Consider the following 23,518-nt stretch of genomic DNA (forward strand, 5'->3'; position numbering starts at 1 on the left):
CCCACCCATAGCATTGATTGGATATTGTTTGTCTTCCCTGTTGCTCAGTAGATGGGTTATTTAAGTGAGAAACTGTTTATTTCGCTTTGCACGATCAGATAGCTCAATGGAGTGAACATATTAAACTCTATGGACCCAGAAAAAAGTGCTACAGATCTGCCTGCTAGACACTATAAGTGCATTGGTGCAGTGTCCCTTTTATTTGCATATACTTACACTGAAGGGTAACATTGTATTAGGTGCCCACATGTTTTAATCTCCAATGTGTTGTGCTTTACAGGTGGCCTAGATTCATGTCTTGGTTTAACGGACTCTGATACACTAACTTTATGAAGTATACTGCAGGAGAAGTTTAGTGTGCTGAAGTTTTATGTGGTTGAATGTAGCTTTAAATTATTGCCTCTGAAGTTGAAATCTCGGCCTCTCTTACACCATTATCACTTTTTAAGTAACTGTTATGTTTCATCTTATATTGTCGTCGTAATTGTAGTCTACAGTCCATATAGTAATGTGTCATTAAATGGAGGGAAGATAAGAAGACTGCCTGCCATCTGTGTACATACCAGATAAGAGATGGCTATGCTTGTAATGGTAACATTGTTCACAGAGCGTAGGCTTGGGTGACTTATGTTATCACTACTGGGACAGAGCTTCATATAGCACACAGGCAGCCCAGGGGTCTTCTGAGGCAGCCTTGCCGACAGAGTTTGTATCAAGGGCTGAATTCCAAAACAGTGTCATCCCCGCCTTCCTGTGTTTGGATGGATAGTCTCTGCAGCAGTAGCAGCTGGCACCGGGCCTCGGGACGGAGGACTATCCTCCTCGTCTTCCCTTTATTATTCCTCTCGCCTCTCTGAAGACTCAAGACTAATGGAAAGAAAAGGAAGGCAGGGGAGTGGAGGAAAAGCCCAGAGACACAGAGGTACCAGAGACATGAGAGGGGGAGAGAAAAACGGTGCGTTACATTTAGAGGTGTTTCTAATGTCTCCCTTACATACACAAAAAGAAAAAAGATTACACTAGACTTTTTGCAGTGCACAGTACACTGACCTCAGTATTAAAGCATAAAATATTATTAGGCTATTTCTCAGTACTGAGTATTATAAGCATCAATGTAGACACAAAAAAGGCTCTCCAACAGCCGGGTGAACCGGGTGAAGGGTGTATCTAACAGTTTAGCCACAGCATGTATTTTAAAACGGTGTGTTTTACAGGTAATAGTACAAGTAAACATTCAGCAAATGTAAACTATCTCACCAGGCTTGAATGAGACTTCTGGAGTGTAAGTTGCATAGCTGTGCAAAGACGTGTTCTTGACCTTAAAAGTAAAAGCGGCTACTATACATATACATTTAAAACAAGACTTAAACCTTTTTTCGTTTTTTTTAAGTGGCCTATGACTTCAGCAGCTTCCCCTTTATCTCAATGTTTAACCCTTTATTAAACCATTTTCGTCTTTTTAAACTGATTTGTTTTCATAAAAAGCAATTTTCTATTTTAAATTGTTTTTGCAATTCTAAGGGGTTTTTTCCCCCCCTAATGTCACATGTTTTAATTTATCTTGATAATAATTTTTTTTGTGCCATCTGTTCTTGTTAAGTGGGGAATTCAATTTTCTTGAATTCTTGGGAGGCTTGATGAGATCGGAACGAGGTTTGTAATGCATTTTTTTTCTTTTCTTTTCTATGCACTCTGAATTGCTTTTTGTCTCAGTAGTGCTAAACAAATAAGCTTGCCTTGTCTTACCTCGGCTGTTGCAGATAATCACATTTTAATCAGTACCTTGAGTTTGGTAAGGCACACCATGTACAACATTCATAATTTAGTTAGAAAGATGACTAACAACTGAATTGGAAAAGAGAAATCTTTGGAACAGCTAAAGATTAATAATAAATAATTTAAAAATTACAGAATTTATTTAAGAATTAAAATGAGTGGGGGATTAGCCAGTGGTTTAAATACAGTAGTATATAGCCAACTGATGTGTTTGGCACAACAAAGAACAGATTCAGATAGCTGCATGTAAGCATAAAGTACATAAAGTCCCCATGTTTTCTAGCTTTACATGATGCACCGAGCAAAATAATCTTTATTTATCTTATATTGAGCTCCTTAGTTCATCCACTGTCTGAAAAAAGTTGTTTTTTTTCCTTCTTTCGCATTAAAACCAACTTCCCTTTAAACCAGTTTTTTTCTGATTGGCTGTTGCTCGCAAACAGACTATTTTAACAGCAGGGGGTTGGTCCTTTGTGCTCCTGTGCCTGAGATGATCATATTAAGCATATCACCTCACTTTCACACCATACAGCTACAAGGGTAGAAAAAATGTCTGAAACTGAGCATTTAGAGCTGCCTCAAGGAGGAAATTCTGACTCATGTGGATTGATTGTACATAAAGGACAGAAAATAAGAAAAGGCACAGTAGGTTCACTGTAAAGTTGTCCCATAACCTTTCATCTTAAAAAGGGTTTTTTTCAGCTGAGCAGCATATCATCTTGGACTTTAGGGATGTTTACTAGAGATGTTGATGTACCAAATGCTTAACAGTCACCTAATATCACCAGATGGGAGTTCACACAGTGAAGTATAGTCTCTGCCAATATAGCAGAACTTGTCTTTGACAGATGAAAGCTGTGAACAACAGGTGACTTTGAAAGGAAGAGCAGTGCTCAGTGTTGTTGGAAGGTGCATCTAGGTCGAGGAGCACTCACCTAAATGCAAATTACAGAGCAATGCAGCATGGTGCAAAGATTAAAACCACAGAGGCAGTGTTAGAGCATCTCTGCATGGCAGCAGGAGTTTTGATTGATAGAAGACTAAAAAAAAAAGTTTTTCTGATGCAGGGAGAAATTTAGACTTTTATCTGAGGAAGAATGCCAGACATGATTTGAGCTTTTGACTGTGTGTTGGCACAACAAAAAGCATGTGTGACAGGGTGATAGAAGATTGTGAAGTTGAACAGTGTTGTAACAAATAATCAAGATCCAAAGAAACTTGTGACACAGAAGTGAAATTGAAAGCAGCAAGAGGTGAAACCGGAGGTGATAAAAGTTTGAAAGAATGATAGGAGAGGGAAGCTATAGATTTTTAAGAGTCACACTGTTGAATAGGAACTCTGCAGGAAACCGTTTGAAAGAAATTACTCATTTTAAACTTCTGGTGGCATGACTGAATAGAATTTACCTTTTCTTAAAAGAGAATTTAATATCAAACCCTTCCTCGTAGAGTGTCTTCAGAGTAAAAGACAGTAAAAATAGTGGGATTATAAGGAGCCAGAAAGAAATGCAAGGAAAATGGTTTGGTGGGGTCGGGGGGTAGGGGGGTTGAGCTGGGAGATGAAAACAAGAAAAAAAGAGATTCTTTTTAGCGATAGACCTCTTCGCCGCTACCTAGCTATTCAGCTGTCAGAGAAGAATTATTGTTAAGTGCTCTTTAAGTGTGCCTATTTTTTCCAGTGATTGGACAAATGCGATGCTATCCAATACAGAAACAATGTGTAACGACTCATAAATCCGAAAGGAGAAGGTGGAGGGAAAAGGGAAGGCCATGTTCTTTGACTTGAGAGCGATGACTCAGTGGTCAAGTATGTCTGTGCTATCAGATTTAAGATCGTAAAGTAGTAGTTGTCCAATGGAGGGAAAGATAAAAATGAATTATAGGACAAATACAAAATGGAAGGTGGTGGTGGGAAAGAGGAGAAGAGGCAGTCAGACAAATTGCAGTTTTGTGGAAACTTTTAGGACAGAGTGAGGGATTAGTATTGATCACTGGTTACAGGAGAAGCTGACCATTGCATAAGACGGGAAGAGATGGGTGTGTATGAAGCAGAAGATGCATAGAAATAAGGTTTGATGTAAAATGAATCAAGCATTTTTAAATCCATTCGTTTAAGCCACATGGCTTTTTCAAATTGCCATGTTTCATTTTGGGGTGTGAAAACAAAGCTATTAATGCTTCTGGATCAAAATCCAAATTCTTTATTACTTCTTTTAGTTATTGATTTCAGAGAAAATTAGATCTAAACAGGTTTTTCTGCATTAACTCATCTGCCCCGAGGACAGTGTTGAAATAGTAAATAAAAGACTTCCATTCATTGTAGTGATGAACACAAAACTATGCCACAACCCCTAGAATGTATATAAAAGATGCGCAATGCCTATCTGGCATCACCTATTGGTTAAAGAAGATCCGATGTGAAGCCTCAAGCTGAGCGTTTTGGCTATCGCCATCAAGTTTAGGTGTTTTAAAACTGAATCTGACAGGCGCGCATGCCTGAGAAACCAAGTGACTGCACATTCACGGGCTAGTGACTTTCATCCATCACAAGCACCTGCTTTAGTATCCTTTTTCACTTTAATGGGAGCCATATTTTACAAAATCAACATCGGATTGTATAAATAACAAAATAAAACTGGCATTTCATTCCATAATCTGACTCAGAAAGGGTTTCAGAAGGCTAGAGAGCATTTTTTTTAAACAAATGCTTTTAAAGTGCTTTTGTTATGGCTTTATGTTTCAGACAGGTGCACATCTGCTACAAAGTACCTTTAAAAGAATTTCTGTTCCTGTAGTTTTGGCAAAAACAATCGTTAGCATGACTGTTTACTAATAGTAGAAAATCAGATTATAATTTTTTGATTGTGTTGAGCAGTTTTCCGAAATTGTTTCCATTCACAGAAATAAAGAACTTGCGACATGCGGTGATACCTTAAATGAACAGTCAGAGGTGGTTTGTTGCAGCATGTTGTGTGTACGTTAAAGAATTCTTTAGAAAACAGTCAAATTAAAGCACAATTAGAACCGTCATGGCATGATTTTGAATATACATCCCTAAATAAAACCTAGGAGTCCACCAAAGAGGATTGCTAGTTAAATATTTGGATTTTTACTTGTACTTGAAATATTTTTGGTTCCAGGGACAAAACCTATTAATACACGCATTTTCAGTGACGTATATAGCAGTTCAGCTGTATATTGTATCCTCAACATGTCGAATAAGCTAGTAACACACTTACAGAATCAGAGGTTGTAAGAAAAGTGATGTATTTAAGTATTACTGAGTCTGGTTTGTTATCTTTTCTGGGTTGAATGAGATGCTCCATTAGTTCTGCTGCTTTTTACCCTAACTCATTATCATTTTAATAACTAATGTAACTCAACTGTACAACATTCTCTTAATAACAGAAACTGATCAATTGCACAACAGGGAAAAGAGCATTAGTTTAACTTATTAAGTAAATTTGTTGTTTGTGTTTTGTTGCATTTGATGAGGCGTGCAGGAGGAGTCATGATGCAGTTGTTTATAAATTCCCAGCAACAATTTATTTGAAAGCATTACTTCACTTAGTAAACTATGAATATTTTAGCATCCTACTTACTTAAATCAGCGGTGTATAATTAGACCTGATTCAGTAAAAATTGCAAAGGGGAGATTGGTACAGTGGGACCTAAGAACCTGCAGTTGTTGTCACATAGACCAACAGATTGAATATCCGTGATAAAATTACCCACACTAGATAATACAAGGGTTTCACAGGATGCTGACAGAAACGGACACATGAAAAGGAAAATTGCCATGCCATTGCCGGTGGAAAAGGGTTCACGTCATGCTGATGGTCAGTGTGAGCTGAAAGAATGTGAGTTTGGCAGAGTCTCAACACAGCTGTGGTGTGACAGGGTCAGCCGGTGGAGTTGCAGCTTTGCAGTATGCTTTGTATCTGGGATAAGAAGTAAAACATTTCCCCTGTTTTAAATGAACATCTTCTCTTGCGAACAAAGGATGTCTTGTCAGGTGCTACCTCGTGATAATAACTCATTTTACAGAGTGGCCATTGTTCTGGCATTAAGTTGTAAATTAGGTCCAGGAAATGGGACGTGTATCTCACAGTTTTGTGGCATAAATGAACAGAGAATTAACATCTTACTGGCCTTTCTGTGGTTGTGTGTCTGCAGTTGTATTACGCATGTTTTGGGAATGCAAATCTATTCATCCATGTGTGGGTGCTCATTTAGCTTTTGGGTAATCTCACGGCATGGTGGCACATGGTGTGGAGTTTGCATGCTCTCCCCATGTTTGCGTGGGTTCCCCTGGGTACCCCGGCTTCCTTCCACAGTCCAAAGACATCCAGTTAGTGGGGATAGGTTAATTGGAAACACTAAATTGCCCATAGGTGTGAATGCGGGAGTGAATGTGAGTGCCATTGGTTGTCTCTGTCTATGTGTTAGCCCTGCTGCAGACTGGGCCCTGAAAAAGGGAAGCGGAAGCTAAAGGATGGACTTTAATTTAGGCTAAGACTTACCCTGTGCATTATTTTAACTCAGGGGTGGTTTAGCAATTGTCCGTTTTTTATGCTACATCTCATTAACTTGAGTCTTCGGAGGTGATAGTAACACAACTGCGATAGTCACAGTTCTAAAACTAAGATGCAATCCAGAAACGTTTATGGTTTTGTGTCAGGGTTCTGGTTTCCAGTTGTCTTTCAGGAGCTGTAGCTGTTAAAACCTGTCATTCTTATTTGTATTAAAATAATATCCAAGACTATATTTCCTGTGCATTAAGAATGATTTTTCATGCATATTTAGGCAGACACCTCACCCATCCCTAACACAACACATTCCTGTTAATAATAAAAAGGCTAACAGAGGTGATTGAACCATCTTTTCTAATGTCTTCTTGGAGTTAAGATGTTTAGCATAGTTCATGAGTTGGTTCAGGAATTAGGCCCTTAGAAGAAAAATATATATTTGTATATTTGTATTTGGCACCCTCTAGCAGAACAGTATTGGAGTGAACATTCATCACTACATCCAGTCACTTCAATCCTTCAATATTTAGATGACACGTTTATTCTCACTTGCCTTGTTTTTTTCTGCCTGTCTCACACAAACAAAATGACACAATATCAGAGTCACACACATTAAGAGTTGAACATTACTCATTTGATTTCCTCCAGCAGCTCTCTCTCTCTCTCCTTCCCTGTGTCGTTTTTTTCTCTCTGTCTCTGTTTCATCCTCCATCCCCACACATCTACATTCCTTTAGCCCCCCTTTGCTGCTGCCTGACAGCTGATTAAACTTGCTGAAAACAATGATTGATAGCCCAGACTCACTAGGACTGTCATGTACAGCGAATCCAAAGAGGCAGAATTATTTTCTGGGGTTATTTTTACATCACACTTTCCTTTTCAAATATTTGACCTTTAATAGTTGTTTTTAGAAAAACTGAAATATTGCATTTGCATTTATTTTCTTTGTTGTGGTCCAAGGTGTAGTCCCGCTGGAACACATTCTGCTCTAAGTGAAGAAAATTGGTTTTTAGCATTATGCTGCTGAATTTGAATCATCATTAAAGTATATTTCGTGTGAGAAAGCAAGGAAAGGCAAACTCAAAGCTGGTCAAAGCTGCCATAATGAATGAAATAAAATATTTAAATGAAGATAAAACATCAAATTTACTGTGTTTTCTCTAGTTATGTTAATTAGCTAAGATTAAATACTGGTCATAGCTTTGTGATTTGTACTCCTACATTACTAAAAGTTTAAAGTGCCTTTAGGCAGCAGTTGTTTTAGTTCACGGCTATACAAAAGAAATTGATTTGAAATGAATTAAAAAGCATAAATTGTACAGGTGCAATGCACAGACAAATGTCAGCTAATTAAAGGGGTAATTAAACACCAGACTTTTAGTCACCAACACTCAAGCACACATATCTTGGATGGTTTGTACTACACAGCAATCAATACTAGTCACATAAAATTAAAAATACTCCAAAAGGAACTAACAGCAAACACACAGGTAAACCCTTACAAGGAATAAGTCCCGATGAGCAGACACTTTGCAGTGGTAGGGAGGAAAAACTTCCTTTTAACAGGATCTGGGATCGAACCATTGACCTTCTGATTAGTGGCTGACCTGCTCTGCCACCTGAGCTACAGCCAGCCCAGAAAGTCCCCTCCTCTGAGTTGTTATGAAGTGGGAAACTATCTCTAGAGCTTTTTGTACCAGGCTATGCTTTTCAAACCTTTAATTTTGTACATTTTATCATGGGGTATGTGGGAATTGTCCTTCTTAGAGACAGCCTCAAGTGGCTTCTAGAAGAACTGCAGTCTTTGCCACGTGCATTTGGCTTCGTTTTTCAGCTCTGGAGGTCACTCCTTGGTGTTTGCTTACCCTTAGAATTGAGCCACAACTCAAAGCCTAATCTACTCAGCACAGGATACACAACACTTCAGCCCTGCCAAGCTGCCTGCCTCTTTGAATAAAGGTCAGGTTTGTTCTTGAGAGATTTTATGCAGCTTTGCTCAACAATGTCTGGGAATTGTACATATAAAACCAACCATGTTCCTGCATGTGAAGGTGTCATGTCCTGTGTGGGAGGATACGCATAATTCACATTTATTATGCTTTTAGCAACAAGGTAATAACAGTAATTAATTAATATCAATGGTTCAGTGGGCAACACAAACAAAAACACATTTTAACCACCCACAGTGAATGTTCTTTTGACCCCTGTTATAAAATGTCGTTGACAGTCTCGTTACCATATGTCCTCAACATCCTTCAGTTTGCCTTCCCTGCTGAATCCGTGAACTTTGTGTTGTTCCTTAGGATGCAAATTCCCATCTGGCGTGATTATCTCTGTGACTCGTTGTCAGGTTCTGAGTCCTCTGGGGAGACTAGAGCTGCTGCATTTATTTCCAGAGCAAAAAACTTTTAGCCTACCTCGTTAACCTCAGTGTCCGTAATTGCACACTCATACTTAGCAGCTCAGCTTAATTGTAAATTGTAATTTAAAGTATCAGCATATGTCTCTGCTTCAATATGTATGTGTAAAATGATACCAGAGATGTCAGAATATTTATGTGAGTCATTAAATTTAGCATTGCTCAAAAAGTAGCATCTATAGTTCATTAATATAAGCAGAAATATATGATGATGTGATACTTAAAGAGTTTTTTGTGACATTGTTGGAAATGTAAAAACCATCCAGTGACAAACATTAGGTTGTAGTTATAGGTGTTTTTGAATTTGACAGCATTATTTTGGCAGCTGCTGGCCATTTTTTATCATCCCTATTTATATGTATGTGATTGGCCAAATTATAGAACCAGCTCTCAGCATAAAACAATCTGTACCACAGCAAAAAGCACAGTTTTATCTGCATCTTCTACCACTTGCTTTATCATAAAAACTGTATCAGAATAGCCGTATTTGTTCACATTACACTATACAGGTTTTTCTAAGGTGATATTGAACATGTAGCAAAACTAACTGTCCAAGGATTGTAAATCCAGTCGCGCTGTCTACATTTTTTACAGGTCAGGAGACTTTATTCTGAAATTATCCTTTGCCACAGCAGCCAGGCTCATCTAATTATAGACATGCTGACAGTACTAAAGCAAGAAATTGCACTCAGCAAAAGCAGAGCTTGGAATTATTCAAAATGTTGCTGGTGTGGTCTTGGCAAAGACAAAAATAAGAATCTACATACTGCACACAGTACTCTATTTGATTTATACTGACTTCTTGTGTCTCCTCGACATTATTCAACATAATTTTCTGTAAAGATTTAAAAAGAATAAGTTCCTTTAAAGTTTTCTGACTGCTAGGGACTTTAGCTCTACTTCTGGTTGTATCACACTTTGAATGCAAAACTTGGAGCGATCTCTCTTTTAGGCATTAAAGTACAAAGTAGAGACTAAGAAAGGTGGTACATGGGGATCATATTGTGTTTATTTATAGATGTCATTTGAGAGGTTCTGTTGGAAAGCACTTTCTTTGAGAAAAAAGAAAAGTGTCAAGTATTGACATCACAAAAAACTTATGATTAAAGGGCGACCATACCCTGTCAGAAACACTCAGATGGTTAGGTGGATTCAGAGCCCCCTATCCCCCACCACTTTACTCATGTCTAAACTAAAAGCACTGCATCAAACATTCCTGTAACTTTTAGAAACCAACAGTCTGATATCATCTTTCTAGTCTGTTTTTTATCATTTGTTCCAACTCTGTTTGTGGCACTTTTCATTTAAAAGATGCCAGCGAAACACTATGAATGTGTTACAGAGGCTGTCAAAGAATTTGTAGTGTGCCTGTCTAATGTCTGTCATAGCTCTCCTCTTTTTTTAACGCCTGGGTAACTTTAGTTTTAAGGTTTGTGCTTTTTAAACTCAGATATAACCACTTTTGGTACATTTGTCTGCTTCCAAGAGAATGTTACGTTATAGCTCGAACTACTAAAGTACAAAACTGCATTTTCCATAATAAGATAAATAACAGTCAAAAATCATGCCTCCTTGCAAAGTCATCTATGTGCACAGGAAATATACACATTTCAACAAGAACTGTATTACAAAAGTCAGTATGATTGGTGAAAAATAAATCCTGAGTTTCAGTCCTGATAAATTAATGATTTGAGATGGGTCACATCAGTCTGCACTAAATGTTATAGCCAACATGACATTTATAAAAAATACTTTTGCAATTTTAAAATGTACCAACTGCATTTTAAAGAGCAGGTCTTTGGTCATTTTGTGTAATCAGAATGGTTCAGTGACACAATTAACTGAAGGCAGGAGTGAAAAAATAATCTCTTTTCAAAGGATATAGATAGTGGGTTTCCATGGCTACAGCCCAGTTGCAGAGCAGGGCTTTCTGCTTGCATTTATCAAAATGGAGAGAATTTTGAATTTTGCGATAAATAACCCTTTATCTTCTTTTCAGATTAGCCAATCCTTGACTGTGTATGAGATTTTCTTTTCCCATTGTTATTTCAGTTATTCTGTGTTTTCACTTTGTTTCTTTTTGCTTAAGGCTGGTCATGATTTCTTCTATTTCCAGATTGGCAGTGCTGTCGCAGTGTTAGATGTGGAGACACAAAAATAGTCACAAAGATCTAGGTTGTTGCTAAAGGTTTTTTGTGTTCTTTAGGACAAAATATGAAAGGTGTGTATGTTAAGAAGATGGAAAGAGGAGCTCACAAATGAGAGAGAGAGGAGGACATATAGGGGAAAGTTATGAGAATGAATTTTGAAGTTATGAGAATGATTATTACGGAGCAAAGGACAGCTGTGAAGATGATGAAGAGTAGAAATACCTGTGGAAGTATAGAGATGTCTAGGAGAGATGCAGCAGACTGTTTAACCAGATTGCTTAACACGATCCTGGAGAATGAGAGGATGCCTTAAGAATCGAGAAGTATAATAGTACAAGTATGCAAGAACAATGGTGATGTGCAGAGCTATAGCAACTGCAGAGGGATAAAGTTGACTAACCATACCATGAAGCTATAGGAAAGAATTGTTCACGTTAGGGTGAGAAAAGTGGTGATGATCGGCAAGCAGCGTGTTTAACTAACTGAGGTCAACCATGCAAAAGATAAAAGACTGAGCACAAGAGAGTTGAAGCAGTAGTGCAGGGAGGGTAGAGTGGGATAGACAAGATTAGAAATGAGTATGTAAGAGGGACAGCTCAGGCTGAAGACACAAGAGACACAAAAGGTTGAGATGGTTTGGACATGTGCACATAAAAAGGTAGCTGATCCACTGTAGCAATCCCTAAAGAGATTAGGTGAAAGAAGAGGAGCATATCCAGGAAGATATTCAATGCAGATGCAAAAACAAAAAATGTGCAAAAGTAAAAGAAAAACAAAAAGAGAATTAAGCGGCACAGCTGTGCAAGTGGATGAAGGATTTTGTAACAGAAGTATGCATTAGGTTCTTCTAAATTTGTCAGCTGAAATCTAAATATAATGAAGAAATGTATTTCTTTTAGATTTTATGTTGATGGTGGCCTCTTGTAATGAAATTGCAGTGAAGCATTATTATTGGAAACAAAGGGGAGAGACAAAAGGTGAGGGAAGGGGGTCATACAGAGAGACAAAAGGGGAAAGAATGGTCCGTGACCATGAGAGGCAGGGGAGGTATATGAGACACCTGTAATAAACAGAATGGCTGATTTTTATTGTTTCTGACTCATGCCATTTGCGGCTGTGATTGAAACCGAAAGACAGAGTGAGGTTGATGGAGGGTAACGGTAAAAAACAATGACAAATGAGACATCCAGCAAGGGTGAGAGAGACAAAAAAGGGAAAAAAAACTGTGATGGAAAATTATTAAAACCTTTTGGACCTCAATCACGTGAACTGCTAATGACAGCTGCCTCCAATGGGAGGATGGAAAGTGGAGTAGAACCATGATGGAGATGAAGATAATGACAGCATCAATCTTTCATTGTCATAAACACAGTCAAACTGCAGACATAATTGCAGAAGATAGAGATGAATGAGCGGGCTGGATAATAATAAGAAACTAATGGTAAAAGATGAGGAGACAGACTAAAAGTGGGTGGTTGGAGAGCCTATTATGAGAAGATGATTGGCAAAGATAATTGAAAATGGTTGGATAACAGCTGCTAATAACATGTTTTTGCTAAGGGATATTTTCCTCTTTTCCTCGCGAGGATTGATTGACCAAGAACAGATATCCAGATAGGTTAATGGCAGGCAGGCAACAACAGTCCTAGTGACAGCACCAGTTAAGGCAAGTAATTAAAGATGGTAATTAAACCTGGAAGGGGACTCATCCAGATGAAGTCGTATAATACACGCTGGCTAACACAGCAAGTTGTTTTGTTGGACACTGAACAGCACCAGACAATTAAAAGCAGCATCGACATAGGCAAGGTGATGTTGTTACTAGATGTGAAGTTAGCTGTAAATGTTTCCTCGGTTCATGCAGCATTATATTTGTCGCGAAATCGATCAATGCAGAGCAGTGTCACAAACCACGGAGGCCCCAGAAAAGTGCAATAAAACGTTGCGTTTATTAACAGCCTGGAGAAAACATCAACATGTGTCTTCTGACCAAAATACATGTTGTGGACACTTATAAAGCAATGACAGATTAAAATAGGTTCCAGACCTTAGTCACAGTTAATCGTACATCTTGTACATCTTTAATAGCTATAAACAGACATAGAACTTCTCATTTTGATAACACCTTCCATACAAGGTAATAATCTTAAGCCCTCGGGGTCTCTGAGGCTAATTCTTGACTCTGCTCATCTGTTACCAAGTAGAATAAAATGCAACAGGTTTGCAACAAGAAGCTGGAAACATTTGGGCCTCTGCTGAGGCCTATTCCTAGATTATATGTATTATATGTACTGTAAGCATGCATTGCAGTTATCCTTCTATGTTCTAGTTTCCCTCAGCATGTATCACCTGGACAGTCACGCCAGTGAAGCTTAAAACCCTTAATGAACTGAACATCAACTCAAGATAGGCACAGATATGCAATATGTATAAAATACTCCTAACCGTACTTGTAATAAAAGTTAACATAATGGAAGGATCCTCAAATGGACATCTTCAATAAACAACTGTAATGCAGTATCAATACTGTGAGAAATATTATTAGATGAAATAATGCTGTAAAGAATGTTATTAATGCAGGTATAATGATGCAGATTATATGGCAGCAATAAAAGAATTTCTGTATCTCCACATATTATATACATGATTTCATCTATGCAGTGTCATGAGGTGAAGAGTCACTAGTTTACATGTCAAAAGCTTCAAGTGGCTGCTGTTATGCTCAGCCAATACTTTATGACATCGGGATGATGATATTTGTGCAAAATGTACAGCTTCAGTTTACTTCAACATTAAATCTCCCACTCTCAGCCGGAGGAATAAATCTATTTCTTGCTAAAGATATCTCCTCATTTGGTCTTTGGATCAAGGTGGTGGAGAGCACTGTCTGACACATCAGTCTAAAATCTCCTATCATTGAACTCTGCTGGAGTACTAATGCATATGATTCACATCATTTCCGTCTTGTCAAACAGTTCAGTGATTCTCGTGCCTTATGAAAAGAGCTCCTCCTATTAGGACAGAAAATGTTTCTATATTATAAAGGTGATTAACCAGAATAACATGCACTGATCAGAAGTAATTTTTCTCTATTAAGGGACCAGTGCACTTAAACAATGCCATGAAAAATGCCCCCACAGCATAACAAAGCTACCAGATCACCTCTCTGCAGGGGTTCATGTTTTGATTTAATGTGTCGCACATCTGTGCCTACCTTTAAATTTTCAAGAGGGAGTGTTCAGCATATCAATTAAAGAATAAAGCTGGGGATATTTAACATTTTCCCATGGCTAATACAAAATTGATAATATTTTAGTCCACACACCAACATTTTCTGATATTCCTAACAGTCTGTGGCCCATTTATTTCCTGTGAAGATGCAAACCTCTGAAAATTGCATCAGAGCTCTGTAATTTCAAACAGGACTAAATAATGAATTTGGTGAGTAGTTGCCATGGATGCACACTTAGTTTGGTATTCATAAAAAATTTGATGAGGCTGAATTTTCATCTCTCGCTGCCAAGTTCTTAAGTTTATAACATTCTTCCCCTTCAGACACAGACATACCTTTAGTGTGAATTAACAATTGTTAACTGTGTGCCGTTTGGCTGCTCCTTCTGTGCCTGCATGCCTTAAGTAGACATGCATGTTAGATTATGGTGGTGATCTAAATGGGCCATAGCTGTGAGATAAAAAGCTTAAAGTGTGTAGAATAAAACTTGTTTTGCATGTGTGGTTCAAGTGCAAATACATTATAGAAGTTTGTGCTTCATTTATGGTGCATGAAATTCTAGTATTGTATTTGTCGGTTACTGAGCACTATTAAGCTGATGTGTGTGTCTATGCATTGCGGTCATACAGTTTATGAATACAGCTTGCTAACAAAACTTGCTAGTATTAGTTGACAAATGAGCCCTCCACAGTCTATAAAAGATAACTTCAACTGCCAAAATCTTGATGTCGAAACTCCAAAACAAAGAGTCCCAAACTAATGTGTCACGTCACAGTGGCTATCCCTGTGTTAAGTATGTAAATTTCATTTGCGCACATAAGCAGCAGTGCTGTGATTGCAGGTTACCTTAAGTCAAAAGGGTCTGCGGGTCAGATTTAAGCCTTCAGGTTCTGTTTTGTTAGATGTAGGGCATACATTACTATTCAAAAGTCTTGAGCTACCTCTCTTCTTTGTACTTTATCTTCAAGAAATGACTTTCTTGAGACTTTATAAAAGTAATAATAGAGACAATAGTTTCCAGGCTTTCTGAAGATCTTTCAAAGTTTGTCTTTGGACATTTGCATTCATTTTCAGTCCCATCCTTGCAATTAATTATTTCTGGAGGAATTATTTGTTTCCTAAACCACTTGGTACTGACAGTCATTCAAACATAAAAAGGCTCTTAAGTGAAAAGATTAATCAGTGTTGCGTCTAGACATAACAGACCAAGTAGCAAATAACCTATTTTAAATTATATCTTTAGGAACCTTTATTACTAGCAGCCTGTTGCAAAAAGAAAGAAAAAAATAAATATTTGTTTGTTTGTTTTCCATGTGAATCTATGAAAATTGCCAAAGACAGTTTGACAGGCATAAAATTCTTTTTTTTGCTCAAACAAGGTGATTCCCAAAGAGCTATTAGCTACAAATGTGGCATATCTTGTAATTCATTTGAAAGCCTGATGCTTAACCTTGTCCACCCCAGCTGTGAAACTCAGAAACCAGTCTTACTTGTTATCATCTATCGTCCACCTGGGCCTTACACAGAGTTCTGTCTGATTTCTCAGACTTTTTATCTGATTTGGTTCTCAGCTCAGATAAAATAATTATTGTGGGTGATTTTAACATCCATGTAGATGCTAAAAATGACATCCTCAACATGGCATTTAATCTGTTATTAGACTCAATTGGCTTCACTCAAAATATAAAAGAACCCACCCACCACTTTAATCACACTCTAGATCTTGTTTTAACATATGGCATAGAAACTGAACATTTAACAGTGTTTCCTGAAAACCCTCTCCTGTCTGATCATTTCCCGATAACATTTACATTTACAATAATTGATTACACAGCAGTGGAGAGTCGACTTTATCACAGTAGATGTCTTTTTGAAAGCGCTGTAACTAAGTTTCATGAAGAAGGGAAACAGGAAGAAAAGGTTGAGGTACATTAAATTACACAACAGTGTAATTTTAACAGTTCCTTCATTTTCAGCACGACAATGATCCCAAATATGCTGACAGCACAGTAAAAGCACAACTGGATATAAAAAACACACAGTGGAACAGTACCGAGCATGAATCTCATGGTCTTCAGTATTATTGAAGCAGTGTGGGATCATCATGACAGAGAATAGTACAAAAAGGCAGCCGACGTTCAAAGAAGAGCTTTGATTGGTCTTCAAGAAGTCTGGAGAAGTATATCTGAAGACTGCGTAAAAAAAATTACAAGAAAGCTTGACTAAGAGAGTTCAGGCTGTGCTAAAGAATCAAGGACTCAGAACTGACTTTCAAGTTTATTAGAATTGTATAAACTGTGTTTGTGCACCACATACTCTAGTTGCATTATGTTTGCATCAAGAACAATGCAAGAACTATGGTGATGTGCAGAGCTATAGCAACTACAGAGGGATAAATAAAGAATAAAAGAATTGTTGAAGTTAGGGTGATGATCAGCGAGCAGCATGTTTAATTACCTGGGGTCAACCATGCAAAAGATAAAAGACTGAGCACAAGAGAGTTGAAGCAGTAGTGCAGGGAGGGTAGAGTGGGATAGACACGATTAGAAATGAGTATGTAAGAGGGACAGCTCAGGCTGAAGACACAAGAGACACAAAAGGTTGAGATGGTTTGGACATGTGCACATAAAAAGGTAGCTGATCCACTGTAGCAATCCCTAAAGAGATTAGGTGAAAGAAGAGGAGCATATCCAGGAAGATATTCAATGCAGATGCAAAAACAAAAAATGTGCAAAAGTAAAAGAAAAACAAAAAGAGAATTAAGCGGCACAGCTGTGCAAGTGGATGAAGGATTTTGTAACAGAAGTATGCATTAGGTTCTTCTAAATTTGTCAGCTGAAATCTAAATATAATGAAGAAATGTATTTCTTTTAGATTTTATGTTGATGGTGGCCTCTTGTAATGAAATTGCAGTGACGCATTATCAAATCAAATCAAAATCAAATCACTTTTATTGTCACATCACATGTGCAGGTACATTGGTACAGCACATGTGAGTGAAATTCTTGTGTGCGAGCTTCACAAGCAACAGAGTTGTGCAAAATACAATAATGTAAACAAGCAAAATACAAGAATGGCTACATCTGAAACTAATAAATATATGTACAATATATAATAGTATATGCATTTCTGGATGTGTATACTAAATATTTTTCTACGTGTGTGTGTGTGTGTGTGTGTGTGTGTGTGTGTGTGTGTGTGTACACATATTTTACAAATTAAATAGAGTAAACAATAAGTAGAATATTTAAAATAAATAAAATAAAATATACAGAGTGAGACATGTGCAAAACAGTGGCATTACTGTACAGTATGGAGTGCATAATGTTAAAGTTCCAGTAGTGAAGCTGAGGTGTCTATGACGTGTTCAGCAGTCTGATGGCCTGATGGAAAAAGCTGTCTCTCAGTCTGCTGGTACGGGACCGGATGCTGCAGAACCTCCTTCCTGATGGAAGTAGTCTGAACAGTTTATGGCTGGGGTGACTGGAGTCCTTGATGATCCTCCCCGCTTTCCTCAGGCACCGCTTCCTGTAGATGTCTTGGAGGGAGGGAAGCTCACCTCCAATTATCCGTTCAGAGCACCGCACTACTCGCTGGAGAGCTTTGCAGTTGTAGGCGGTGCTGTTGCCATACCAGGTGGTGATGCATCCAGTGAGGATGCTCTCAATGGCACAGCGATAGAAGGTCCTGAGGATGCGGGGGCTCATGCCGAATCTTTTCAGTCTCCTGAGAAAGAAGAGGCGCTGCTGCGCCTTCTTCACTGTTTTGTTTATGTGTACTGACCACGTAAGATCCTCAGCCAGGTGTACGCCAAGGAACCGGAAGCTGCTCACTCTCTCCACAGCAGCGCCGCTGATGGTGATGGGGGTGTGTACTTCTCTGCACCTCCGGAAGTCCACTATCAACTCCTTTGTCTTTGCGACGTTGAGGGTGAGATGGTTGTCTTGACACCAGTGGGTCAGGGCGCTGACCTCCTCCCTGTAAGCTGTCTCATCACTGTTGGTGATAAGACCCACCACTGTAGTGTCGTCCGCAAACTTCACAATGATGTTGGTATTTGTTAGTGGCTGTGCAGTCATAGGTGTAGAGTGAGTACAGGAGAGGGCTCAGTACACACCCCTGTGGAGCACCAGTGTTCAGTGTGACGGGGGATGAGGTGATGCTGCCCAGTCTGACCACTTGACGTCTGTCAGACAGGAAGCTAAGGATCCAGCTGCAGAGGGAGCTGCTCAGTCCTAGATCCTGCAGTTTCCTGTCCAGCTTCGAGGGAACGATGGTATTGAATGCTGAGCTGTAATCTACAAACAGCATTCTCACATACTCTTCTCCAGGTGTGACAGGGCAGTGTGTAGTGTCAGGGCTATGGCATCATCAGTGGACCTGTTGTGGCGGTATGCGAGCTGTAGAGGGTCCAGTGAGTCGGGTAGTGCAGAGCAGATGAAGTCCCTGACCAGCTTCTCGAAGCATTTGCTTACAATGGGGGTCAGGGCTACAGGTCGCCAGTCGTTCAATGAGGAGATGGTGGAGGATTTGGGTACAGGGACGATGGTGGCCATTTTGAAGCAGGCTGGGACTACAGACAGAGAGACTACAGACATTATTATTGGCAAGAAAGGAGAGATGCAAAAGGTGAGGGAAGGGGGTCATACAGAGAGACAAAAGGGGAAAGAATGGTCCGTGACCATGAGAAGCAGGGGAGGTATATGAATTCAATTCAATTTTATTTATATAGTGCCAAATCACAACAACAGCCGTCTCAAGGCACTTTGTGAGATAAGGTAGACCCTACAATAATACATACAGAGAAAAATCCAACAATCAAATGGCCCCCTATGACCAAGCACTTTGGCGACAGTGGGAAGGAAAAAGTCCCTTTTAACAGGAAGAAACCTCCGGCAGAACCAGGCTCAGGGCGGGGCAGGGCCATCTGCTATGACTGGTTGGGGTGACAGAAAGAAGACAGGATAGAAGGCATGCTGTAGAAGAGAGACCGAGATTAATAACAAGTATGATTCACTGAAAATATGAGACACCTGTAATAAACAAAATGGAGAACGGAGAAGTATTTCTGAAGACTACTTAAAAAAATTACAAGAAAGCTTGACTAAGAGAGTTCAGGCTGTGCTGAAGAATCAAGGACTTGGAATTGACTTTCAAGCTTATTAGAATTGTACAAACTCTGTTTTTGCACCGCATACTGTAGTTGCATATATGTTTGCATCAATTTTCCATTTTCCATGATTGGTGATTCAAGACTTTTGCACATCACCATAATCTGCATTAATATATACCTAAAGAATTTGTGAATGAAGCAACTTTTAAAAAAAATTGTCACATTTTCAGTTAATACAGATCTTGAACAGAGCTGTCAGTTTCTTGGGGCACATATTCAGTGTTAATACTAATGATTATGCTCATATTCACTGTTCTTAAGTAGTCCACTGAAATGTGACATGAAGCTGCTGCCAGGACATAGAGAACTGTCTGCCACTTACATGGACTGTGGAGCATCTGTGCTCAGCTTTGAACAATAAATCTCTAAAATCTATTTGCAAGGGCGTAGATTTGTTTTTGTGTTAGTCATTATTTTCTTCAATCTTTGGACAACTTCACCTAGGAAATAAACAAGATTGACTAGACCCAGGGTATCATAGGTTAGCGTGCTGAACAGGAGGCAGTGTAAGAGAAAAACACTGAAATTTTCTGACACCTGTTCACAGCCTTTGCTACAGAAAGAAGGGTGACTGGAGGTATCGGGTGATAATTGCTAGCTGTAAAACTGAGATGGCATCAGACTTGCAGGAATTTGACAGGGAAATTGCTGTGCCAAAAGCAGAAAATAGAGAGAACGAAGGTGGGGGACGTGGGAGAGGTGATTGACAGTTGAAAGTGGTGTGCTCTTATTAAAGCTGGACTGAAATCAATGCAACAGAAGTGTTAGCATTCAGAAAGCAGGGCAGTGTACAAAAACTGGACAGCATACAAATCACAGAAGTCAAGTTCACATCCTGAAAGCTGCTCCTCAGGTGTATAAATGTATTAACACTCAGACAGGTGATGTGTCTGTGCACATAAAAACGTAACATTTGAGCTGCAGCATGAGCAGGACTCTGTGGCATCAATGTTTCATACATTAACCGTGTTGTCTTGCGTAGCGATAAGCGGCAATAACTGAGGAGAAACATGCATTTGTTTAGTGAAAACTGGATGCAGTGAATCATTTAACAGGCGATTTCATTGACAGCTGTGTGGACTCTAAAGGACAGTATAGATAACCGTGGGAAATCCAGTGGAAAATCCTGACAGCTGTTTCACTAACAGCTGCCACGGTGGAGCTCTTTCTGCATTTGTCCTTCCCTCTCTCTCCGAAATGAGTAATAGATACAATAAAGAATGCTCTTGGTTGCATTGGCAGAATTTCCCATTAAAGCCAAAGGGGCAGAGGCGAGCTTCATGCTCAAATTAATTGTTTCCCTTGGCTTTCAGTGACAAATGGAAGGAATTCTAACAAGAATTTATAGGGGAACCTGAAAAATGAATTCGAACAAGTGTGGAAAAGCCGACCAGCTACACCATACTGTAAACGTGCAGCTTGTTGGGATGTTAGAACCTGTGCCAGCTCTATACAGCTGCATATGTGTGTTGTTTATTAATGCACTTTTCCAACAAGTGGGTGTGCAGTTAAAATAAAAAGACCAAGTTATAAAATAAGATGAAAAAGTTCTAGCACAGAAGCATGTGGACGTATACAGCAAATATAGAAATGCAACTTAACAAGAAAGAAAAATTATGTCAACTGGAACCAAAGTCTGCCCTAGTTCTCTTGCACTGATTAGACGGGTCAAGGTTGGGGACTGGTTTGTGTTGCTGTAACAACTCTGCATCACTTGCTGGCTGCCATGGCAATGCATCAAAAATAGAGTAGTGGAAAATGATCGTTGGCTGCTCGGTGGGTGTGTTGGTAGGTTGATGGCACAAAAGAGAAGCAGACACACATCACATCATATAATTACTTCAGTCAGACTGCTCATAACCTCAAATGATTCAGTTATTACAGCAGAAGTAGTCAGATATCGGTGTCTAGGCTCCGAGCTCATCTCTCCTCGCACATGTTACACATAAGATTGGGGAGAGATGAGTAAATGTCCCCCCTGAAGCCGACAAATGGATGCTGGGGCAGTGGAGGGGTTGAAACAGCAGGCAGAGATGAAGGGAGAGGTGGGAAGTGTGCAGCTTAAATAGACAGCCAAATTGGGAGGTTGTGTTTGGTATATTATGTGACTAGAGTGAGCAGGTTAAATGTGTTGCTTACTTCACTCTGGCTAGCAAGCTTTGCTCCATTTATCACATCCTTATAATTAAAGGTGACAAAGAGGAGAGCATTCCACTACACAACTACATATTGGGATATGCAATAAGAATTTGCAGCCCTTCGTTTCCCAAATGATGTCCCTCCTTATTTATAATGAACCGCTATAAGGTTTGGCTTTGAGAAAATGCAAGAGAGGGGCTTCAGCTACCACTTGCCGATTACACTGCTGATTATTTTAGATTTTTTTAATCCACTGAAGGCTTAGCGTGTGAAATGGCAGAAAATGAACACGACAACAATACGACAGATGTGATGTGGCTTCCGTTCTGATTTCCTTCTTAAATTGCATTCTTGCCTTAATTTAAAGTACTCATCTGGAAGTCCAGTCCAGTGTCTTTTAATTATCATTTTCAATATTATTATCATTGTTGTTTACAGCAAGAATCAACTCAAGAGTTTAAAAGCTTAACCAAAATCCCCCACAGTGATTATTCAGTTGCTAATCTTTCTGTAGAGCCAATGACGTTAGGCAGTTTAACTCACATTTCCTCATGCAGCCGCCTTCTTACAGGACGAATAAACATTGCAGTTCTAAAAATATTTTTGTTTAACCAATCCGCCAGCAAGAAACACTTTCTATTGTGCTTTTTTTGTGTCATTTCCCAGACACGGGCGAAATGTGTCCAAACACCCCACTGAGTTTAAACCTTAATGAGCAGGACTTAATTAGTCTGTAGCCTCAGTTGTCTCTCTCTCAGTCATCTACACTGAAATATTGCTGTGATGCAAAATTGTGCAACCTGACATTTTATATTGAGCTTAGTAAATGTGCCACAGATGCGCGATCATCCAGTACAGCAGCAATAAACACAGAAGACAGCCGATATGACAGGAGTTTGTTTATATGAGGGGCCTGTTTCTCTGCTTAGTATTCTGCCCCCGCTCTTTCAATCTGTATGCTGTCAGTCTGTTTCAGCATTTCCAGTTCAGCATAGTGACATTTTGAAATGTATTCACTTCCAATCAAGACACTCAGAAACAGGGGACACCAAGTCTTTCGTCCCCCCCTTCCCCAAATGTTCGCCCTTGTCTGTAGTGAGTGAATGTCTGAAAGACAAATTACGAAAGAAGAGCAGAATCAAAGTAAGAATGAAAAGAAAGGGAGAAGAGAAAGCAGAAATAAGGAAGAGGTTAAATGAGATGGCTTGAAGTGAGTGGATCAAAGAGGAAGATTAAAGATATCGATGCGGTTAATGAGACTAATGGCGTTCTTTTATCCCTATTTCTCTGTTTCTCCAGGTCTTCCAGCTGAAGAGGAAGTGAAACTTCTTGTTGGACATGGGAGCTAAAAGTTATGAAACACTGCACAAAACCAGATACGGACATTTGATCATGAAATAACCAGTTTCGTAGCTTTGCTGGAACCAATGATTTGCAGTTTAAAGATCCAGAGACACTTAGACATTAACATCTGCTTTTTAGAAATACAGAAGCATAACTTTCTCTGCAGGTGAGCAAAGCAGGTGTTTTTAGGGCATCTAACGAACATGAGCAGGGCAGACAGCTGGCATAAAGTGGGCGCTGCAGGGGTCCTAACCTTAGATTACAGTTTAACAGATTAGAGCTAAGCAGCAACCACCTTAAGCTCACCAGCCCCATGAAACTCACGCTTCTAGCCAACAGAGCATGCACAAAAACATCTGCACACAAACACACACTCACTGGCACAGCTGTAGAACACAATTAAATTAGTGCATTTGGCAGACGGTGTGCAAACCTAGCTTTGCACCATACACACATTAAATCACAGGCATAAAGATGTGCACATACACACATAGTCTGGGGTAGAGGACAGATGCTACGCCCTCCCCTCCTCCCGTCATCCTCTCAAAGCCAGCTGGAGAGAAGATGAGATTTGGGGCTGATTGGTTTTGTCTATTTTTCCATCACGCCCTGTGCGCCTCACTCCATCCACCACTTTCGCCTTTCCACGGCGCAGCCTCATCCATGGACAAATAGTCATCATAAAAATCTGACATCTGTACCAGTTTGAAATGAACAGTGACAGGACTTCTTGACTGATTTTTATTTCTGAACTGT

At 39.3% G+C, this 23,518-nt stretch overlaps 1 long non-coding RNA gene across 1 annotated transcript in view; it reads left to right on the top strand.

The window, feature by feature from the left end:
• LOC309710991 overlaps positions 1 to 23,518 on the top strand; it is a 54,719-nt gene that overhangs the window by 30,041 nt on the left and 1,160 nt on the right. The window contains exon 3 of the long non-coding RNA XR_014277846.1: positions 22,718 to 22,928. This is a non-coding gene — a long non-coding RNA (uncharacterized lncRNA). The remainder of the gene's footprint in view (positions 1 to 22,717; positions 22,929 to 23,518) is intronic.

The sequence above is a fragment of the Aulonocara stuartgranti genome (assembly GCF_965226115.1).
Source record: "Aulonocara stuartgranti genome assembly, chromosome: 7".
In the NCBI taxonomy this organism is placed as follows: Eukaryota; Metazoa; Chordata; class Actinopteri; order Cichliformes; family Cichlidae; genus Aulonocara; species Aulonocara stuartgranti.